Below are 15,001 nucleotides of genomic sequence, written 5' to 3'. Positions count from 1 at the left end.
TCTTTCAATTTTTTAATAATGGATTTAATGGTGCTCTGTGCGATGTTCAAAGTTTCGAATATTGGTTTATAACCCAACCCTGATCTGTACTTCTCCACAACTTTTTCCCTCAACTGTTTGGAGAGCTCCTTGGTCTTCATAGTACTTCTTGCTTGGCGGTGCCCCTTGCTTAGTGGTGTTGCAGACTCTGGGGCCTTTCAGAACAGGTGTATATATAGTGAGATCATGTGACAGATCATGTGACACTTCGAATTGCACACAGGTGGACTTTATTTAACTAATTATGTGACTTATGAGGGTATCTTATTTAGGGGTTTCATAGCAAAGGGGGTGAACACATATGCACGCATCACCTTTCCCTTTTGAAAGTATTCTGTTTTTCATTTCACTTCACCAATTTGACTATTTTATGTATGTCCATTACATGAAATCCAAATAAAAACCCATTTAAATTACAGGTTGTAACGCAACAAAATAGGAAAAACGCCAAGGGGGGTGAATACTTTTGCAAAGGCACTGTACAGGAAAGCACATACCCACACACGTACCCACACGCATGCATGCAAAGAGGTATTGTTAGAGACCTGAGGGGTAGTAAAGCAAGTCTGAAGTGCTATAAATCCTGTCAATCCAGTGTACTTTCTAGAAAGAGAGACAAAGAGAAAGGGGAGGAGACAAGGAGAGAGGGAGTAGAGTGTGTGATGGGAGCTTGCGAAGGAGCAGGGCTGTTGGAGTGATGTTTAATTAGCTTAAGGAGGCGCAGGGGGAGGTGAGCCAATGGACCCTATATTCTCTGGACACCCCCCTCCCCTCATCCATCTCCAAAGTGTACTTGGCTCCTCCACCTCAACACAGTGTTCAGCACTGAGAGTTCATCAGGCTCAGAGTCCTCTGGAAGCTACCACTGCCTCCCTGCTACTCTCTGCTACGTTATCAGAGAGCCTTCATAGCCACGTTGGGATCGAGCTCACAGAGGAACACAAACACACACCCATACGCACTGTTATTGTCATGTTATTGTGAGTATGTTTGAGGCTTGAAACATATAATGTTTATTGTATTTAGGAACACATATATACAGTGTAATTAGGTTTTACATTTGACCAAGTTGTTAGTGAGACACACAACCCATAAACTTCACAAAGTCTTATACTAAAGACTAACATACGTGGGCTGAGTTTGAATCTCCAACAGCAGCACACACCTGATAACTTCTAACCAGAGAACCAAGCAAATTCAGCAAGAAGGTGGAGAAACTGAAAGAGAGGAACTGAAATGAAGCAGAAACTCTCTCTCGCACCACAACTCCCTCATCCTCCCTGTCCTCGAGTTGCAGCAAAGAGAGACAATCTGACAAACCCCAAACTCTGACCTCCAGTCTGCTGTTCTTCTGCCTAGAGCGCCATGACATCACTTCCCCTTGGCGCTCTGACAGGCTCTTCATCACCAACCTGCCCGGGGTGCTAGCTCTGTGGGAAGGAAATCAAAATAATGATAATAATTATACCTTCACACATAATGAGTACAGCCCCACGGGCCACTATGTCACTGCTCCCAGACGCCTAGCACTCAGTGCTAAGCAAAGACACGTGAATTATAGCTCATGACACATATCTCTGTCGTTAGTCACGAGGGGGCCGAGATCTAAAGATTATATGCGTACAGTTGCATGAGGCCTTTCAAAACATTGAATCGCCTGCATTCAGTCCCACAGAGTTGCGGGACAACGTCTCTCGACAATTAGAGGAACTGACTGACATTGTTGTACGGCAAAAGGGTTTCGTTTCATTTGACTGTAAAATATGCGATAATGATTCTGTTTTACAGAGTGGATGTATTTCCCACATCCATTTTATACGGTTACTTCACTAGTCTTGGCAAACACACAGTGAAAACAGCTGGTTTGAATCCAGTGTTGATGCTGGGCTCAGATAAAATTGGGAAATTCATATTTCAACCATCTGTTCCTCGAATAAAGGAGTGATCGTGACAACTAAACGAAACAACTATAACTAAAGGATTTCCAGCATCTATAACTACAACTAAATACTAATAGGATTTCCTCTTTGTTCAAAGCTTCACTACATACTCGCAGGAAAGGCATTTCACCAGAGCACGTGGCAATAAAAGTGTGAAACTTAATAATAATAAATAATAATATATGCCATTTAGCAGACGCTTTTATCCAAAGCGACTTACAGTCATGTGTGCATACATTCTACGTATGGGTGGTCCCGGGAATCAAACCCACTACCCTGGCGTTACAAGCGCCATGCTCTACCAACTGAGCTACAGAAGGACCATAATATTGACTGCTCTGTCTCTTCTTAAACGTTGTGTGCACATACAGTCATACGGGATCCAGTCTTCAACCATGACTATGTTACCACACCACTGCAGTATCCTTAGTGTTAAGGGGTTTTAAAGATGAGTCGGCTCAGAAAGAGTGATGGATTGATTGTCCACTGAATGATTGGTCGGATCACCCCAGGGTAGATGAATGAGGAGATAAAGAAACAGGCCCAACCACCACGCCCAAAAACGGCTTCGCACGGTGTTTATTTTCAAGTCTCGCCACTGTCTTGCCCTTTCACGGGTCTTCTCTCCCCCGAAAAGGGTCTGACTAGAGTTTCTGTTTGAACCCTGGATGCACCGCAACTTCTCCAAAGCATCTTGCCTGCTCAATGTGTACATTTCTGTTTTTATTCAACTGTAGCGCTTTGTATTCTATGTTTCAGACGTGTCTTTGTATTCAACTTAATGTGCCGCTACTGTCTTTTGGTCTGGTCTGTCTTAAATTGTTTTATTTGTAATCTCAATGAGACTAAACTGGTAAAAATAAAGGTGACATTTTTATTTTATACCAATAAGTTGATGAACCAAACCCTTACATTAGCTGCTAGGCCTAAATCATGCCATATTTAGTCCTCAGACTGAGAAAGGTGATTTTAAGAGGAATTTCGCTTTGATATATGGAGACTTTGTGAAATCAATGCGACAGAACACCATCCAGCACAATACAACTCTGGAATGGGAAAAACTGTGTGCGCCAGTTTGCTGGAACACATACCTGTGTCACATAAGAAGTGCACACAAACAACTACATGAACAACACAAACACACATTCAGCGCTTCAGTACAGTCCTGCTCACCATTTAGCCTACACAACCCACACAAAATCTTGTAGCGAACAGAGGGGGCAGGAAACACACTCAGGTCTCTGGCGTAAAAGGCAATCACCCTACATTACACCAATAGGTTTAACCCTTTTGGTGGGAATTGTAACGCGGCTCATATCGAGAGGATCACTGCACAGGCGTTTTAATGTTACACTGCACAGGGGTTTTAATGTGACACTGCACAGGCGTTTTAATGTTACACTGCACAGGCGTTTTAATGTGACACTGCACAGGCGTTTTAATGTTACACTGCACAGGCGTTTTAATGTGACACTGCACAGGCGTTTTAATGTTACACTGCACAGGCGTTTTAATGTTACACTGCACAGGCGTTTTAATGTTACACTGCACAGGCGTTTTAATGTGACACTGCACAGGCGTTTTAATGTTACACTGCACAGGCGTTTTAATGTGACACTGCACAGGCGTTTTAATGTTACACTGCACAGGCGTTTTAATGTGACACTGCACAGGGGTTTTAATGTTACACTGCACAGGCGTTTTAATGTTACACTGCACAGGCGTTTTAATGTTACACTGCACAGGCGTTTTAATGTGACACTGCACAGGCGTTTTAATGTTACACTGCACAGGCGTTTTAATGTGACACTGCACAGGCGTTTTAATGTTACACTGCACAGGCGTTTTAATGTGACACTGCACAGGCGTTTTAATGTGACACTGCACAGGGGTTTTAATGTTACACTGCACAGGCGTTTTAATGTTACACTGACACTGCACAGGCGTTTTAATGTTACACTGCACAGGCGTTTTAATGTGCACAGGCGTTTTAATGTGACACTGCACAGGCGTTTTAATGTGACACTGCACAGGGGTTTTAATGTTACACTGCACAGGGGTTTTAATGTTACACTGCACAGGCGTTTTAATGTGACACTGCACAGGCGTTTTAATGTGACACTGCACAGGCGTTTTAATGTGACACTGCACAGGCGTTTTAATGTGACACTGCACAGGCGTTTTAATGTGACACTGCACAGGCGTTTTAATGTGACACTGCACAGGCGGTTTAATGTGACACTGCACAGGCGTTTTAATGTGACACTGCACAGGGGTTTTAATGTTACACTGCATGGGGGTAGCGGGGAGCTGCACAAAACAACAAACCTAGCCTGAACCAGCTACCCATAAATCCCAGTACAGCAGGAGGTATCTCCCCAGAGAGATAATAACGAGAGAGAAAATGGTGCTCTTCCAACTAGCTATATCCCCAATCCTACGTTCAGCTTCCCCCTCTTCTGTTACCACGACAACATAATAAACAAGGAACGTGACTGGTGCTGCCAGCCAGGGCCAGGGTCGGCTCACCCTACCACCTGACGGTCTCTACAATACGTTAGTGAAGAACCCATGCCTAATTTACCCAAGGGCACATTTGAGTTGAGCGAGAAGTGAAACGTGGTGTGAGGAGAGGAGAGAAAAAATAAAACATCTCAGAGGAAAAAGAACATTCCTGGAAATGTTTGGACAGACAAGTGCATTGTGGTGACGATGGTGTGTTTGGCATGTCTCCATCCAAACCTGTCTGTGCTGAACAGACGAGCTTGCATTACAACACACTGCCTCCACAAGTGTAGACAGGATATGGTGATGAGGGACTCCATTGCTGTTTGTGTGCATGCATGAGAGGGTGCATGTGCAACTTTAGAGACGGCCTGCATGGGCAGAGAACCGCAAGAGGGGCCTACGACTCCCAGGGTGCAATACAAGAACCTGTCTTACTGGGGCGAATGCCTCCACTATGCCAACAGAGGAATTGCAGACTCAAAGAAAACCTGCAGATTGAGCATATTATACCGAAATATTCGGAGAAGTGGTCACCTAAAGGCCTGGTTCTCGTGTCCAATTGTCCACTTGAGAACTCTGACTGACAATTTGTTGGAGACGCTACATCCCTTCAGGAAATAAACAAAACTCCTCCATACTGAACGTAAGGGAAAAAGGGTAAGCGACAGAGCTTGTGAGAGTCTTGAGAGTACTGGTGGGAAGATGGTTTTTCATTTTTGTAGTGCACGAGGGACAAGTTCCTCCCCTCCTGTGACCTTGTTTTCCACTGATCTCATGCTAATTGCATCTGGCCTCAAGTGTTCCTGGGAGGGCACTAAATGAACGAAGGTTAAATCCCTCGACAGACCATGTTTTTTAAATCAGCTGTGTTCTTTCCGTGTAACAGTCAATTATATGAATCTTAGTCATTTAAATTGGGATGATGTCGAAATCTGAGTGTGTGTGTACTGAGGTCGGGAAGAGGAGGAGGGGGAGAGGGGAGTAGACGGGGAGGCCAGCTGCCAAAGCTCTCTGCTCAGTGCTCAGTTTTCTCTACAGTAAATCTCTCTCCTCTATCATGTGTTGCTCATCTTCAAAATGGATCCATCCACTGAAACTCACTTATACAGTTGTAGGAGCCCTATATAGCAGGGGTTCAAAAACGTTTTTGCTTTGTGACCCACTAAAGGGGTTGAGCGCTGAAAAAACATACAGACCAAAGAATAAGTACAAAATATTATCTTGGCAGCGGACAGAAACATGTGGAGTTTAATAGCTAATCTCCTGTAATTCCACACATCCTGCCATGGAGCTGAAATAACTTATTTAAAAAATTCTACACATTTTGACATGGCTAATGCTGTGTTCTTACCCTCAAACATTATAACACAATCAAAGGGGGCCTGATTGTCAAGCTTTTATTTAGTTGACTGTAAATTCTCAAAGACTATAAACTATTATTGAAAAATATACACTGAGTGTACAAACACCTTCCTAATATAGAGTTGCACCCCCCTTTGCCCTCAGAACAGCCTCAATTCGTAGGGGCATGGACTCTACAAGTCCTCGAAAGCGTTCCAAAGGGATGCAGACCATATAGACTCCAATGCTTCCCACAGTTGTGTCAAGCTGGCTGGATGCCCTTTAGGTGGTGGACCATTCCTGTATACACACTGGAAACTGTTGAGTGTGGAAAAACCCAGCAGCGTTGCAGTTCTTGACACATTAAAACCGGTGTGCCTGGCACATACTCCCATACCCTGTTCAAAGGCTCTTACATCTGGCCCATTCACCCTCTGAATGGTATGCGTACACAACCCATGTCTCAATGCTTAAAAATCCTTCTTTAACCTGTCTCCTCCCCTTCATCTCCACTGACTGAAGTGGATTTAACAGGTGACATCAATAAGGGATTATAGCTTTCACATTGATTCACCTGGTCAGTCTATGTCATGGAAATAGCAGGTGTTCCTAATGTTTTGTGCACTCAGTGTGTAGGTCCATTATCTTTGCTACATACTTTCTGTTTGGTTTTAGTGATTGAAGTTTACACTGAAAGTGTATTTCTATCTTTTTATGGAGGTGGGGAGGGGGGGCAATGTCATCCAGCAACCCACCTTTGACCCCTGCCGTCTCGACCCACAGTTTTTAACCACTGCTCTATGGGACACCACACGCACTAATGCGCGTCGTCCTATGTCGTCCGATATAGGGCTAACTCACATAAGGTTGTTTAAATGAATTACCTACCTAAAAAAAAACAGCTTAAAGCCTATTCCAAGAGAGTTTTCTTTCCAGCTTTTATACATTCCCCTAATCTATTTGTCCGGGTGTTCAACATGTTCTTCCCATTTATACTTCACAATGTTTTAATAGCCTATTGTTTAACATTTGTTTAACATCCAACTAGTATAGAACATTCTGATCAACTTCAGGAAGCATTTGTAATGTTAAAATGATAGACTGTTCATTTTGCTAACTGTCTTTTTCCTCAGACAAGCGCACACACACACGTAATCAGTATAGGAGAACATTCTTACATTTCAAACAAACATAAATGTTGGGAATGATAAATCAATCAAATGTGTCTCAATGCTGTTTTCATTCAAATAAAGAGTCGTAGCGATTCACTACCAGCCACCAAACCTCATTGATGTTACCAGAGATGGTACACCCCACTCATAGCATGGATAACAGCGCCCCCCAGCGGGAGTTGATTACTAGACATAACAGGCATGCAAGAGAAATAGAGTATAGTAACTACAACATTCTAATGTAATCTGGTAGATTACCTAAATCAATCAAATCAATCAAATTGATTTATAAAGCTCTTTTTACATCAGCCAAATCACAAAGTGCTGTACAGAAACCCAACCTAAAACGCCGAACAGCAAGCAATTCAGATGTAGAAGCACGGTGGCAAGGAAAAACTCCCTAGAAAGGCAGGAACCTAGGAAGAAACCTAGAAAGGAACCAGGCTCTGAGGGGTGGCCAGTCCTCTTCTGGCTGTGTAGGGTAGAGATTATACCAACATGTTAAAACATTCATAGATCACCAGCAGGGTCAGATAATAATAATCACAGTGGTGGTAGAGGTTGCAACAGGTCAGCACCTCAGGAGTAAATGTCAGTTGGCTTTTCAGAGCCGATCATTCACAGTTAGAGACAGCAGGTGCGGTAGAGAGAGAGTCCAAAACAGCAGGTACGGGACAAGGCAGCGCCTCCACTGAACAGGTCAGGGTTCCACACCCGCAGGCACAACAGTTGAAACTGGAGCAGCATCATGACAAGGTGGACTGGGGACAACAGGGAGTCATCAGGCCAGGTGGTCCTGAGGCATGATCCTAACCCCACTCACTTTGCCAAAGCTCAGCCCCCACACCACTAGATGGATATCTTCAACCACCAATCTGCTACCCTGAGACAAGGCCGAGTATAGCCCACGAAGATCTCCCCCACGGCACGAACCCGAGGGGGGCGCCAACCTGGACAGGAAGATCACGTCAGTGACTCAACCCACTCAAGTGTCGCACCCCTCCTAGGGACGGCATGGAAGTGCACTAGTAAACCAGTGACTCAGCCCCCATAATGGGGTTTAGAAGCAGAGAATCCCAGATAGTCTCAACTACAGTCCCTCTCACCTTGTCCAAGAACAAATGCAATTCATTATCAAAGACCAACCCCTCTAGTGAAGTAAAACTGCAAGTCACTCATGCTGCCTCCTATCGATAATAAGAGGGAACTACTTCAGCTCAAGTTGATGAAATACAGTATGAGTTCACAACAAACATACACGTCTGACATTTATAGCTAAAAACTAACACTACACTTGCACGTTTATATAAGCAAAGTCATCCCACCAAATCATAACACAAAAGCAGAATAACTAGAACATTGATAGCCTATCATGAAAAGATTTCGCATAGAAGTCAGAATAGCAATACTCTTATGAGGGAAAGGGCAAGAAACCTGCCTACACATTGAGGTGCGTTGCAAGGGAGTGTGGATAATAGCTACTGTATTTTGTTATATGATTTCATTTTGAAGCAGGCAGGGATGTGAATGTGATCTTCAGGCTCCCCTTGACCCATGCATGATAAAATGTTGCTAAGAAATGATAGCGTATTCATCCAATTGTTGTGTGAGAATACGAATCTCGAATTAAACTAACGTACTCTGCTTACATGATGTACTAGGTTGAGGCTAGAGACAAGAAAATACAATTCATACAGGCTATGCTGCTGAACTGTCGAATTGTCAGACACCGATCGTTTAGGTTACTGCGTTTAGGCTGGTCAACGTATTCCATGTTAATACAACTTCAATGGGATAATACATACCTATCGCTCTCTCTTAGTAAAAACACTGCTCCAGGTGAGGCTCGAACTCACAACCTCGGCATAGCTCTACAATGTACTGTCATATAAGTACCGCGCGCTAACCGATTGCGCCACTGGAGCTCCGCTACTTCTGCTCAGCAATACAGTGTATGAACCCTCTAATCTGGATGTTAGCTTCCTATTCCTCCGGTTTCTGATTTACTTAGAGATCAGTATATTGTATGTTATGTGTTGCAACATAGTCAGCAACGTACAGTAACATTCATAGAAACTGATCTAGATCTGCCTAAACTCTGATAAATGACTGATTTGCCAAATCACACGTTTGCGTTGTTTGAACATAGCTAATCTGGCTAGGCTAACGTTAGCTCGCCTGAACTGTTTACTTGATTGATATAGCTGTCCGTTGTTGAGTGTATTGTGCCTTACAACTTCAACGGATAATTGCCTGTCTTAGTTGCATTGTCCCATATTGGCTTGTATGTATTTGACACCTAATCTGGAAAGTGATCAACTGTGTGCTTGTAGTATGAGTGTTCATTTCATAGCAGGTTGCTAATGCTATCTGTGAAATACTGGCTGCTACAGGGTACCAGATTGAGACTTCCGCATAATGTATTTCTCACGCATGCTCAGTTTGTCTGAATTGGTACCGATCGAAATTATCAATAAGGAATCATATTAAATGTATATTTTACAGATGTTTTCATGTCTCAGCATGAACCAAGATCTCATTGTATAAACCATATAATTCTCTATTGACTAACCGTGTACTTTTTTTTTTGACGCCACGTTTGCCTGTATAGTAATATAACGACCCTGGGTTTATAAACGCGTAAATCAACTCTTCCACATGAGTATGCTTTTGCGGCACAGTCGATAGCGCGCTGGACCTCGGGCTAGAGGGTCGAGGGTTCGAGACCTGCTCCCCTGCTGTTTCATTACAATAATAGCCTGTTTTTGGAAGTCTGCTTTGTTGTAGTAGTATGTACTAGTAATTTAAAAGAAAAATGATATATATAATTTGTTGTATTATTTGATTTTTTTAGTGGGTATATCATTTTCAATATAATTGTCTACGTAATTTCCAATCTCCCAAATATTTTTGGTAAATACAGACTGTATAATAATATATAATATATATATATATATATATATATATATATATATATATATATATATATATATATATATATATATATATATGTTTTTTTATCTAGATATTTTCCTTTATTATTTTCCCCAAACCATACCATCCCTCCCCTAATTTGAGTAAACTAATGGACAACAACACTTAGGCTTCTACTTCCAGTTTATACACACTATATCCATTTTTACAGACCAAGTATTATTTTACAGTAGTTATCTTTTGCTTGTTTTGAGTCCGACCCTTCAGCTCTACTCAACCCCTCCAATCTATCTCTGAACACCATCCAGTTTTGATTTATATTTGCCATATATCTTTGAACTGTGCTGTTTCACAAAAGTTCTGAAACTTTTATGCTCATAGATTTAGCATATTGTAAATTAAATATATATATATTTTGCTAAGAGTATTATTATATTATTGAACCCAGCAGTGCTATTTGCAGATTTAGCTCCAGGTGAATGTTGCAGGTCTTCAGCCATTCCTAAACCTGCTACCAAAAACAAGCTACATACGGACAGTACCAAAACAAATGATCTAATGTTTTTGTCTCTTCACAGCCAAATCTGCAGAGCTGGGATGGTTGCATCCCCCATACATACAGTTCATAACATTCTATTGGTTGCAAATATTTTAGATAATAATTTAAATAGAAAAACTAAAAGTTTTGAATCCAGCGTTGTTTTGTGTATCAGTTCATAAACCATGTGCCATGGCATCGGTACCACAAAAATCTCTTCCCAACTATTTTGCAATCTATATATGCAATCAATTTTGTGTTCCTTAAATGAAACTGGTATGCTTTTTAATTTATCACAATTTTCTTTAGCCAATTTTGGCCATTAATGCAGTGTCGACAGACGTGTTTCTTACTTTCTTCCCCTTCCACTTGGCTCTTCCATTTATGCGGTAATGCTGCAATTAGTTGGTTGTAATTTTAAGTAGAGCAGACATTTCCATACATGTTTGTTAGCCGCAATGCAGTAGTATGTTCATGTTTTTATTACAGAATGAAAACACTGCTAGTCCAGACATGTATGATAGATCTCGTTCATTGGATGATCACAATACAAAATGTCAACAATCATATATCATTGCCATCATGAATTCAGATCATCATCATTTATCCACTACATTTATCAATCATTTGTCTGTATCTGGATGGATGGATGGTTGAGGCCGATGGATGGCTGGATGGATCCTTAACATATAGTACGAGTCAAAAGTTTGGACACACCTAATCATTCAAGCGTTTTTCCTTCTATTTACTATGTTCTACATTGTAGAATAATAGTGAAGACATCAAAAATATGAAATAACACATATGGAATCATGTAGTAACCCAAAAAATATTTTAGATTTGGTATTCTTCAAAGTAGCCAACCTTTGCCTTGATGACAGCTTTGCACGCTATTGGCATTCTCTCAACCAGCTTCATGAGGTAGTCATCTGGAATGTATTTCAATTGACAGGTGTGCCTTGTTAAAAGTTCATTTGTGGAATTTCTTTCCTTCTTAATGTGTTTAAAAACCATCAAGCGCTATGATGAAACTGGCTTTCATGAGGACAGCCACAGGAAAGGAAGACCCAGAGTTGCCTCTGCTGCAGAGGACAAGTTCGTTAGAGTTACCAGCCTCAGAAATTGCATCCCAAATAAATGCTTCACAGAGTTCAAGTAACAGACACATCTCAACAACAACTGTTCAGAGGAGACTGCGTGAATTAGGCCTTCATGGTTGAATACACCAATAATAAGAAGAGACTTGCTTGGGCCACGAAACACGAGCAATGGACATTAGACTGGTGGAAATCTGTCCTTTGGTCTGATGAGTCCAAATTTGAGATTTTAGGTTCCAACCTCCATATCTTTGTGAGATGCAGAGTAGGTGAATGGATGATTGCGCTTGGTGGGACTATCATTTATTTTTCAACAGGAAAATTACCCAAAACACACCCCCAGGTTACTACATGATTCCATAGGTGTTATTTCAACGTTTTTATTTCTTCATTATTATTCTACAACATATCAAATGGCAACAATTAAGAAAAACCCCTGAATGAGTAGGTGTGTCCAAACTTTTGACTGGTACTGTAAATCACGAGGATGTACAGTATATCATTTTAAAAAATCTATTATTTGTTATTTGCAAATTTTGCCATGAAATGAGCAGCAGCAGCAGTACAGGACCATCATTGGTCTGCCATATTCTTCGCTTCTGTCTATTTGAGCTGGTCAGTATGTAATCCTGTCTAACGTGGCTTTTAAAAAGAAATGTATCGCCTATACATTTTTTACAAAAGAGTCAATCACGAATGCAAGTATCCATTTCATTAGCGCGTCACTGCAACAACTGTTTCAGAGCACTCTCGTCTGAGTGTACCAGAGCGCAGAGTAACTGATGGATTTACGAATATGGCCGGTTCAATAAGGCCATTGTCAGTAAATGTAGGCAAAAAGGGTAGTTAAATTGTTGCCAGGAGCACAGATACAGTCACCAACGCTTTGGATAACAATGAAAACAGTCTAACCAGCTCTGCTAAAATGAGTAATATGGTCAGAGTTTGGGTGGGGGCTTTAGTTTAAGATGATTCTTATGGCATTGCACACGGTCAGTGTCTGCCGTGAAGCATTCATCCATGTAAGGGTCTAGCTACATTTTAAGATATTATACGTTTCTAATTTAGTTAGAAAGTAGTTTTCATTGCAAATTAAAGTTTACTGTTAGGAAAGGAAGACCCAGAAGACCTAGCTGACATTAAATGGCTGGCTTGCTAGCTAACATTACGTTTATGATGTGTGTAGTAATGTTATCTCAGAATGCCATTTTGCATTGCTAGTTATAGTCGAATGTTAGCTAGCTAACATTGAGCCTATTTGGTTAACTTTAGCCAGCTATGACAATCGGTTTGTATCACTAGTACTTCATGGATTAGGATTATGGTTCATTGTTTAGCTAGCATGTCTAAACAAAAGACTCCACTTCGCAAGATGATTTACATGACCCATCAAGATAGCCGTAATCACCAACAAACAAACACGGCTTTCTATTGTATAATGTCAAAATATTTGTATCTGGAATTTGTCTTTCAGCATCAGTAGAACACACCTGACTCTCCTCCACCAGTCATACAAGGAGAATGGTCTAATGCCTCCCATCAAAAAGAGAGCTGGCCCAAGCAAGCACAGGTTACACCTAAAGCGTGAGGACTTGCAGCGAGTGAACTTCATCAACAGCTACAGAGGATAATGCAAAAGTATTACCAGGAAGCCACCCAGGACACAAATACTTTGTTGGAAAGCTGCTGCCATTCCATGTGACAAAAGTAGCAGAGTGGCATCTCTACAAGAAATCGATGACATCACTTGGTATGTAAAGCATAAACAACATATTTTTATTATTTAATTTACCTACTTTTATTGATATTAAATTATTTCTGTATTTCCCAGAGGTACATGTATTCGGGTTGTGTTATCATTTTAACTTCCAGTTACCAAGAGGATGTTTCTGTATGCTGTGTTGCTGCTCTGCACATTTGTAGGTAAGTGAAACTTACCTGATAATGATGCATAAAAAAAATGATGTTACGTTTTACATGACATTTTATTTTTATTAATTTATCTTAATGTTTTTGTTGTTGTTTGCAGATGCACTATCCTTCTGACACTATGCAGCCAGGTCCCATCTACTTTCTAACTCGTTGCAACTGCAGTGGCCAAAACAAGAACAAGTTTGTGCTCTGGTATTGTGCCTGGCTGAACAAGCTCCACCACAGTCTGGACCTTCACTTCCTGATCACCAAGTTTGCCACCGACCGGTGCTTTGGCCTCGTCAAGCAGCGCTTCAGAAAGACCAGAGTGAACACATTGTCTGAGATTTCAGGTGTTGTGAAGGACAGCACTGTGACGGGTCAACATCACACAGCTGGTTGGACTGGAGGATGGTACGGTGCGGGTGGAAAGCAACAACACCCAAATCTGTACTTCAGGCCGCTGCCACAGTTCAAGCAGTACTAGCACTTCAGGTGAATATCATTTTCATTGCATTGTATGAAGTTATTCTTCTTATCTAAACATGGGAGGTGAATTGATGTTTTCTAAGGTTGTAATGTCGTCTCATTTTTTTTGTTATTTCCTGTTTTACAGTTTCGATGCTCTGGAGCCTGGTGTTGTTGTTGTCGAGGAGCGTTCGTCTCAGTCAGGACCAGGTTTCAGCTGCTGTGCAACGCTGACATCCGTCCTCCCATAGATGGTCTACAAGCACCGGCTGGACTGGACACAGCAAGACAAACTTTTTGAGAAGATCAGGGAGTTTTGTGACGAAGAGGCTATGGACATCACAAGCCCTGCACCAAAGTCAAGGGCAGGACAGAAACATGCTCTCCGAATATAGATTCCCTTGTTCATGCATTGTTCGGACAGACCAGTCATCAGCACCATCTGCAGTGCCTCTATTTAAATTACTCTCTCCTAACACACGTTGCTGCTCCTATTATTTTTGTATCCTGCTGCTCAACCACTTTACCCCTGATTGTATGCATATAACTAATCTATCAATGATATTGATATTGTTCTTACTGTATATTATTATATTTTGATTGACACTTTCTATTTCTGATTATGCTACTATGCAAGGAACCATTTGGCTGTACCGTTTACACCTTCTGTAGAGACCCAGCCACTTGGCAAGATGTGGATGGGTTTATAGCATTTCTTTAGCGTCATCTAATATTTATCTGGACACTTTCTGTTTAACTGGAAATGTTCCTTATTGTAGGCTATTGGCCTTATTGTAAGACGGAATTGAGCCGGTTGGTCACATTTGTGGTAACTCCTTCAAGACTGTTGGAAGCTGGTTGAGAGAATGCCAGGAGTGTGCAAAGCTGTCATCAAGGCAAAGGGTGGCTACTTTAAAGAATCTAAAACATATTTTGATTTGTTTAACACTTTTTTGGTTACTACATGATTCCATATGTGTTATTTCACTGTTTTTATGTCTTCAGTGTTATTTTACAATGTATAAAATAGGAAAAATAAGTAAAACCCTTGAA

The 15,001-nt window shown here is 41.3% G+C and overlaps 1 non-coding gene across 1 annotated transcript; it reads right to left on the bottom strand.

Moving 5' to 3' along the window:
• Nucleotides 1-8,831: 8,831 nt before the first annotated feature.
• On the bottom strand, nucleotides 8,832-8,925 carry trnai-uau (transfer RNA isoleucine (anticodon UAU)). Its single transcript has 2 exons — nucleotides 8,888-8,925; nucleotides 8,832-8,867 (listed from the first exon to the last, which is right to left on the bottom strand). It is a non-coding gene; the product is annotated as a tRNA-Ile (tRNA).
• Between the last annotated feature and the right edge of the window lie 6,076 nt (nucleotides 8,926-15,001).

Source organism: Oncorhynchus keta, chromosome 2 (genome assembly GCF_023373465.1).
Source record: "Oncorhynchus keta strain PuntledgeMale-10-30-2019 chromosome 2, Oket_V2, whole genome shotgun sequence".
Classification (NCBI taxonomy): domain Eukaryota; kingdom Metazoa; phylum Chordata; class Actinopteri; order Salmoniformes; family Salmonidae; genus Oncorhynchus; species Oncorhynchus keta.
Note: the sequence above shows the minus strand (reverse complement) of the source record. Positions and strands in the feature narration are given on the sequence as shown.